The 7,677-nt window shown below is 42.2% G+C and overlaps 1 long non-coding RNA gene across 1 annotated transcript; it reads left to right on the top strand.

Annotated features, from left to right (window-relative positions):
• The first annotated feature begins 698 nt into the window (after positions 1–698).
• LOC129529088 (uncharacterized) lies at positions 699–4,768 on the top strand. Its single transcript, XR_008674488.2, has 4 exons — positions 699–919; positions 1,989–2,163; positions 2,273–2,367; positions 3,687–4,768. It is a non-coding gene; the product is annotated as an uncharacterized lncRNA (long non-coding RNA).
• The last annotated feature ends 2,909 nt before the right edge of the window (positions 4,769–7,677 follow it).

Genomic DNA, 7,677 nt, shown 5'->3' with positions numbered 1-7,677 from the left:
AACATGGATTAAGTGCTATTTATTAAGAGTCCAGGTCTTTAGTGTTCATTACCCTAACTTTACTCTCATTAGAGAATGGGGATTAAGAGATGGAGTTTGGTGCCAGAAATCCTGTGTCTAGCTCCGCACTTGCCAGGTATGCCACATTTGGCTACAGGACCCTCTTTGAGCATTAGTTCCGTATCTGTAAGATGGGGATGATCCTCAAGGATATACAAAGAATTTAAATGATTTGTCCAAAGTCATTCATGAGCATGGGCCTTGAGTTTCAAACCCTAAGCCTTCTGACTTGTTAAGTCCAGTATTCTTTTTTTCTTGTTAATAAGAATACCTTGCTGGAGATTTACAAATAATTTGGAAAAAAAATGAAGAAAGGAAGAAAAGAAGGGAAAAGTACAGAAGGAGAGAAAGCAAAGAAGGAAAGAAGTGAGGCAGGAAGAAAGGAAGGGAGGGAGGGAGGAAGAAAGGAAAAGAGGGAGGAAGAAAGGAAGGGAGGGAGGAAGGAAGAAAAAAAGGCAGATTTTGCAACTATACATAACTCAACATTCATGCACCATGTAAAAATAATGTGGTCTTTGTTCAAAATTTCTACCACTAGTCATTCACTGAATTAAAGCAGTCATTTCCTTCCTTTTCCTGATAAGATCATTTTTCTGATGTTGACAAACTTTTATGATTAACAACAGGTAGGTACTGAGAAATTGAGCAATTCACAATAGAATGGATATGGCAGCAGCTTCAAAATTTACAAAATAGTTGATTATGATCACGTGCTACACCCTCGACTTGCTGATGGGGCAGCGTGGATTCAACCAGGAATGTCCTCCTTCCTGAATGGATGATGATGGGGCAAACACAGCGTTCCGGTCACTAGACATGTACCTCCTATGCAGGTGGGCACACAAGACAGCTGACTAAGGTAATGTTCACAAACTTTTGATGTCAATTAATTAATCATTAATTGTATCAGACAGGAAGGTCTGCAAAGGATATGGCAAAAGATTGATAAGGAATTGATGGGGGGGAGGTGAGGATATAAGGCAGGAAGGTCAAGGTATAGTTAAACCACAGAGGACCATGAGCCAGGAGTCTAGACTGTGTTTAAGGATGGAAGAAAACCTATGTTTTCCCCTTTCCTCTTGAAGAGAGAGATTGGTAGTCTACCCTTCCTCACACCCCTTACCCGATCTCAGCCACTCACATCTGAACTCTTGTCTGACACAAGCTATTAGTATCACCACAATAAATCAACTCATTTTCACCAGTTTTCCTACATGGAAGAGCCTTAGTGAAATTGGGGGACCTTGCAATCCCTCCATCATAATGAAAATAGCCAAGAAGCAGTCACTTAACAAAACACTTATCAAGGGAAGAAGTCAACACCAATGATCTTGCATCTTCTATTTTCATAGCATGGCTCACTTCACTTTTAAAAGTAATTTTAATGAATTATCTCCCAAAATACTAGGATCTTAGATTCCAAAATTTATTTTGGAACAGATAGGCCTCCAACAAGTAATTCTTGAAATTATTAATATTTCTATATTCATATACATCTGATAACAGCAGAAGAAGCTTTTTTATTGGAAGAAATGTTACATTAAAACTGGAACTCATATTTGACTGACTTCAGTGGGATGACCAAAAATAGAAATTGGCTTACGTATCCTTCCATTTTTAGGGGAGTGAAGATATGCATTTAGACTCTTGATTTTCTTAGCTTAGGGAGCAAGCACTGTAGGCTAAACTGCTTTGGCCCTGAGGGACTCTTTGCTATTGGCAGCCCTGGGCAGTGTAAGGTTTTAAAAATTCATTTCTGATATATAGTTGACATGGATTTTTTTAAGTGTTTAAAATTGTACTGGGTCGCTACCTCGGCCCTCAAAGAATTCTGCTCCTGTTGGTTCCTGGTTCTTGCTCCTCCTTCTCATATTGCCCTAACTTCACACTGAGTTCCATTTCTAAGTTGGATATTTGTCTTTTTGCAGGGAAGAAATGCATGAGAAATCTGCAAAGAGGGAAAGCCAAGAGTACCTGTAGTGTTCTGGAGGTAGCTGCACACTGACATCCCTTCACACCCATTGGCCTCTTGTGAAAGAGAAGGCAATGCATTGCCGTCGGAGACAAAGCCCAGCTGAAGAGAGGCAGTGCACTTGCTGATGGGTAATGTACAGGAGGGGGCGTGGTTGAGTAATGCAGTCAGCTGGGTTATACACAACTCTGCGGAGAATGAGGACGAGATGCAAGCCAAGGTTGTGTTTTCCATTTGCAGCTTAATGTTGCCGCTGACATCCTTACAAAGGGAAGGATAATGAGCAGACTACATCTCCTCTCCCAACCCAGCCTTCTGAGTCCTAAATGAAGCAGGTAGGGCCAGGTATCCCCTAGAAACTAAAACGCTGCACACTGTTATGAAAAGGCACTTCAGGTTTCAGAAAGAATATGTTCCTAGGCTAGCAAATTTGCAATTAGGGTAATGATGGGAAAATAATGTGCCTTTTGCTCAAACAAAAAGCATCATGAAGGGTCTAGTGAAAAACTTGTTGGATGAGGAGCTCATAAAAGGTTGAGTTTCTCTTTCTGGCTTTGCAACTTAATAGCTGTGTGACCTTAAGCAAATCTCTTGGCTCTTCTGGGTCTCTCTTATCGACGTGTAAAAGGGCAATTATGATTGTTGTTCTGCCTGCATTGCAGGGTTCTTATGAGGATCAAGTAAGTTTATACATAGGAAACTCATGTGAGTCAAAAAGCATTACACTAACACAAGATATTATCACCAGGCTGTACTTCATTTGTTTTTCACTGTTAAATTTGTAATTCCTCCAAAATAACAAGAACAACGGGCTAAGAGCATGCATTTCCCTTGCAAAGGAAAGATGGGGGAACATTCATCCACTAAGGCTTCTGTTCTATCATCTTCATCATGAAACCACCCACCTCAATAGCAGGGCAATGATTTAGGTAACAGCTCAGTTTTAGAGGCCAATGAGTGTGAAAGCTGCTTAGCAAATGGGGATGCCATCACCCCTGAAGTGGTTGGCAGTTGGAGGCTTTGTGAACATCAAGCGCAAATCACTTAGGTACATGAGACATTTATGATATGGGGCAGTAAATAATAACCAGAGATTGCTAGTAAAATATAGGTGAGACCCTTACTAATTTCCATACACAGAAGAGAAATTCTCTGTGAGGATAGGAATGTAAGATGCAGATTTATGAAGAGTTAGTGTGTGTATGGATATACACATATATAGTCAGCCCTCTACATGCCTGGGATCTGCATCTGTGGATCCAACCAACCCCAAATAGAAAATATTCTAAAAAGAATTGTGTCTGTACTGAACATGAACAGACTTTTTAAAAACTGTCATTATTCCCTACACAATACATTATAACAACTATTTACACAGCATTTACATTGTATTTGTATTATAAGTAATGTGGGGATGATTTAAGGTATACGGGAGGATGTGCATAGGTTATATGCAAATACTACACCATTTTATATCAAGGGCTTGAACATCCTCAGATTCTGATTTCTGAGGGAAGTCCTGGAACCAATCCTCCACAGATACCTAGGGATCTGTATATTGCATATTTGCAGATTATATATATATATATATATATATATATATATATATATATCCAACATATTACGTGTTTTGTTTTGTTTTTACATTTGCCAGATACTAAATGAAAAGCAGGCAGAAATCAGCAATGCATCCAGCTTCTGTTGAGGGAGATTCAGTGGAATGATTTTTATATTTTCATGAAGAAATTACAGTTGAATATTAAAACCTGGTATTTCAGTTTATCTGGTCTGACTCCCATCTAACTAACCAACGTAGCCATGGATTTTGTAAAACTCACTTAACAAATCATCTTAATTGGTACCAAAATAGTGATGGCTATGGAAATATTGGCATTTCTATGTGCATAACTGATGTTTTTATGAGGATAAGAGGGAGAGAAGAATCACATTTCAAAGAAGCTTCTACTGAAATAAACTAAACCAGAAGAACTAATTGTGGCATACTTAACAGCTTTGAGCTTTATGTGTACACTACCTATGTTTCCTGTTCAGCAAGTGAACGTCCCCAGGCTGGTAGGGGCAATGTGAAGATGAATCTTATATCTCCAATTTCTCGAAGAACATTTATTCATCTTCCTGGAATTCACTCATTGCCAGTTCTTTTAGAAATACTGACACAGTTAATAGTGTCTAATGTCGTGGACGACTGCCTTCCACCAATGTCGTGACTTCCCACCCAAGAACCAATGATTTCTTTCTCTGTGATTCAGCTCTCCACTGACCCTCATGGGCAAGAGTGGGGTTTCAGCAGTTATTCTTTCAACCTCTATTGATCAATCGCACGATATAAGCCAGACACAGTTCTGGGCAGCAGGATACAATAGTGAACAAGACAACCCCAAATCCCTGCTCTTGTGGAACTGACATTTTCTCATGGTGGGTGGGAGTTGGGGAAGAATGAGAGATGTTAAACGCAAAAGCAAAATAAAAGAAATTTTAAGATCATGTGATACGGAGTGGCTGGCTGGTCAGGGATAGCCTCTCCAGGACTGGGACATTCATGGGAGTTGACATGTGAATTATGAGAAGAAGCCGACAATGCCAAGATCACATGGCAACATGTTTCATGCAAAAGAAACAGCCAGCATGAAGGCTGTGAGCTGGGAACAAGACCGGCTCAGGTCAAGGGACAGACAAAAAGGCCAACAAGGCTGAAAAATAATAAGGAAGAGGAGAGGGGTGTGAGGTTCAGCAGGAAACATCTGAAGGACTGGGTCAGACAGGGTTCTTCAGGACATGGAAAAGAATTTGAATTTTTTAAATAAATGCAATGAGAAGACACTGGAGAATTTTAATCGTGAGGGTAACATAGTCTGTTTTGCATTTGAAAACTAACATTGTGACTGTTAGGCAGCAAATGAAGGTGCCCTCCCCCAGTCCATCCCTGGCCACGGTTGATCGAAACATAGGTGACCATCTTACCCGGTGTGTTTTTTGTCACTATGGAATTTGCATTTAGGAACAAAGGGTCTGTGTTTATTCAAGTGGTCTCTTCATGGGGCCAATACTGTAACATACATAGCTGGGGGTCTGAGGCAGCCATGTTGTGCCAAGGGCACTGAGGAGAAAATGGCGGCCTGCTGGATTCTTCTTTCTTCTGAGGCTCAGGTGACTGCTTGTCCTCATATCACTCCACCAGACTGTCAGGAGCTAAGCGGAGCTCGAGAGAGCTGAGCTGCCAGGTGTCAGGGTAGCTGATTAAGACAACAAGCCAAGGTGAACAGTGAAGGCTTTAATCATTTACTGCAATAGTATGCACAAGAGACTAAACCAGAGAAAGTGCCGTCTCCCCATCATTCCATTTTCCCCAGCGCACCAGCCCTCATTGAGGGTCTGGATCAGCACTGAAGCCAAGGGATTGTCTCACAGCTGAGGGACCCCTGAACAAGAGACTCCCGCCATCAAATGGATCTGGAGCTGGCGGGGGGTGGGGAGAAGGAAGGGCTATGAGTGTGAAAGTACTGAGCACTGAGTCAGAGTGGAGAAAAACGTCTCCAAGGCTCCCCACTTCTTCTCCTTGATAAGGTGACCCCTGCAGAGGTGTCTAAGATAAGCCTCTGCAGAAAACCTGTGATAAAGAGGCCTCCAAATAGAGGCACCTGGGCCAGGAATGTGGATGTGCATAAGAGCAAGGCTGGCTGGGGGGGACTCAGTGCTTGACTGCAACTCCCCTCAGAGACTCAATGTGTCGGCTGTGCCCCAAATCTGCAGTGGGGAGGGCAGTTTCTCCCCACGAGGTCTGACAGGTAAAGCCTGGTATTAATAATTGCCTATGGCCAGATGTGAAAGGTCACACATAGGTTTAGGGCTACGAACTGGTACTCCAAACAGACTATGCTAGGTGCTTACTGTAAACCCATCTACAGTAGAGCTTGAGTAACTTCTGCTGCTTGCAACTGGCACTCTAACTAATGAAATTTAAAATGAACCCCAAAATGAGTTAGAGTCAAATAATGACAGGATGTGGGAAATGATCACAACATAGGTATAGACTCCAGAAAAATGGGCACCACTACCCGTAAGAAGACGCCCAGAGATGTCTTGCAGACTATTTAAATTGAGAGCAAGAGTTTGAGCCTGTACAGTATTTCTGGCAATCCAAAGAGGCAAACCCAGGGGCAGGAGCTAGAGAACTTGAAATATAAACAGAGTGGCCTATCTCTGAGCTTACCTGTTGGCTTACTCTGCCAGAAATTTCTGTTGTGCAACAAGAATGATAACAGGTGGGAAGAGAAGAAAGGTGCAAGAGAAGCCCTTGACTATCTCACCAAACCCATCCCCTCCCTCTGCTTCCTCCTTCGCTCTGCTTTGGCCCCACTGGTCTGCTCCCTGTTGCCCAACAAGTTCACACCCCGGGTCCCTCGTATGTGCTGTTCCCTTTGCCTGAATTGCTCTTCCTTTCAGCCCTTGCTAGACTCCTTCATTCAAGCCTCAGCTGAAATGTCACCATTTTCAAGAGTGACCTGGCCATTCCATCCCAAATGGCAGTTCTATCAATTTTTATCCCCTAACAGTGGTTTCTATTTTTCTTTATACTACTTATCACAACCTGATATTATGATTGATTGCTTTGTTAGCTCTTCTGTCTTCCTGTGCCCACACTAGAATGTAAGCTCCACGAAGATGACAGCTGTTTAGTTCATAAATCACTGCATCCTCAGAGCCTAGAATAGCACCCAGGAGTTATTAGTTACTCCATAAATATTAATTATATGAATGGATGAAGGAAGAAAGGAAAGAAGGAAGAAGGGAAGGCAAGGGAGGGGAAGGGAGGGGAGGAGAGGGAAGGCAAGGGAAGGGAAGGGAAGGGGACAGGAGGGGAGGGGAGGGGGAGGGGAGGGGGAGGGGAGGAGAGGGAAGGGAAGGGAAGGGGGAGGAAGGAAAGAAGGAAGGAAGGAAGGAAAGAAGGAAGGAAGGGAGAAAGGAAAAGATGAGAAAGGGGAAATAAAATATCTTAGACTCTAATTAGAGGAGCAAAAAGGAATTATAAAAGCCAAACATGTAAAATAGAAAAATCTCTGAGTGTTTTACATTTAAACTTAGTTTGTTTTATTCATTCGTTTATTCCTCTAATAAATATTGTCTGAACATCACATTCTAGGGTTATCAGAGAAGGCTGGATCTTAAAGGTGAGGACCATAAAGAAAGGACAGTGAGATCAAAAAGAAAAGATCTGTGTAGAAACAGTAAAAAAAAAAATCTCACACATCAGTGTGTCTGAGCAAAGCCAGGTTGAGAAATATTCTTGCTTAACTATCAAACCTAACAATATATTTTTCAGATGTGAGAGATGGAGTAAGAAAACCATACCACAATGGCTGCTGCCAGGCAGGAGTATGTCTTGGGCTGCTACTGTGGCTTCATCACGTCCCCATCCTGTGCTTAGAGGAGACCTCATGGTTACAAGGTGGCCCCCCTCACTTCTAGGAGGACATGATATCTAAAATATTTCACATATGGTACAGATCTGGAGGCTCCTGCTCTTCCAGGAGTTTTTCCCTTTAGAATCGCAGGGAGATCCAGGGGCCTTGGGCAAGGCACTAAGACAAAGAGGGACACTTGGGGAATTCAGGAAAGTTGCTATT

Source organism: Gorilla gorilla, chromosome 21 (assembly GCF_029281585.2).
Source record: "Gorilla gorilla gorilla isolate KB3781 chromosome 21, NHGRI_mGorGor1-v2.1_pri, whole genome shotgun sequence".
NCBI lineage: Eukaryota > Metazoa > Chordata > Mammalia > Primates > Hominidae > Gorilla > Gorilla gorilla.
The sequence above is the reverse complement of the archived record's forward strand: the minus strand, read 5'-3'. Positions and strand labels throughout refer to the sequence as shown.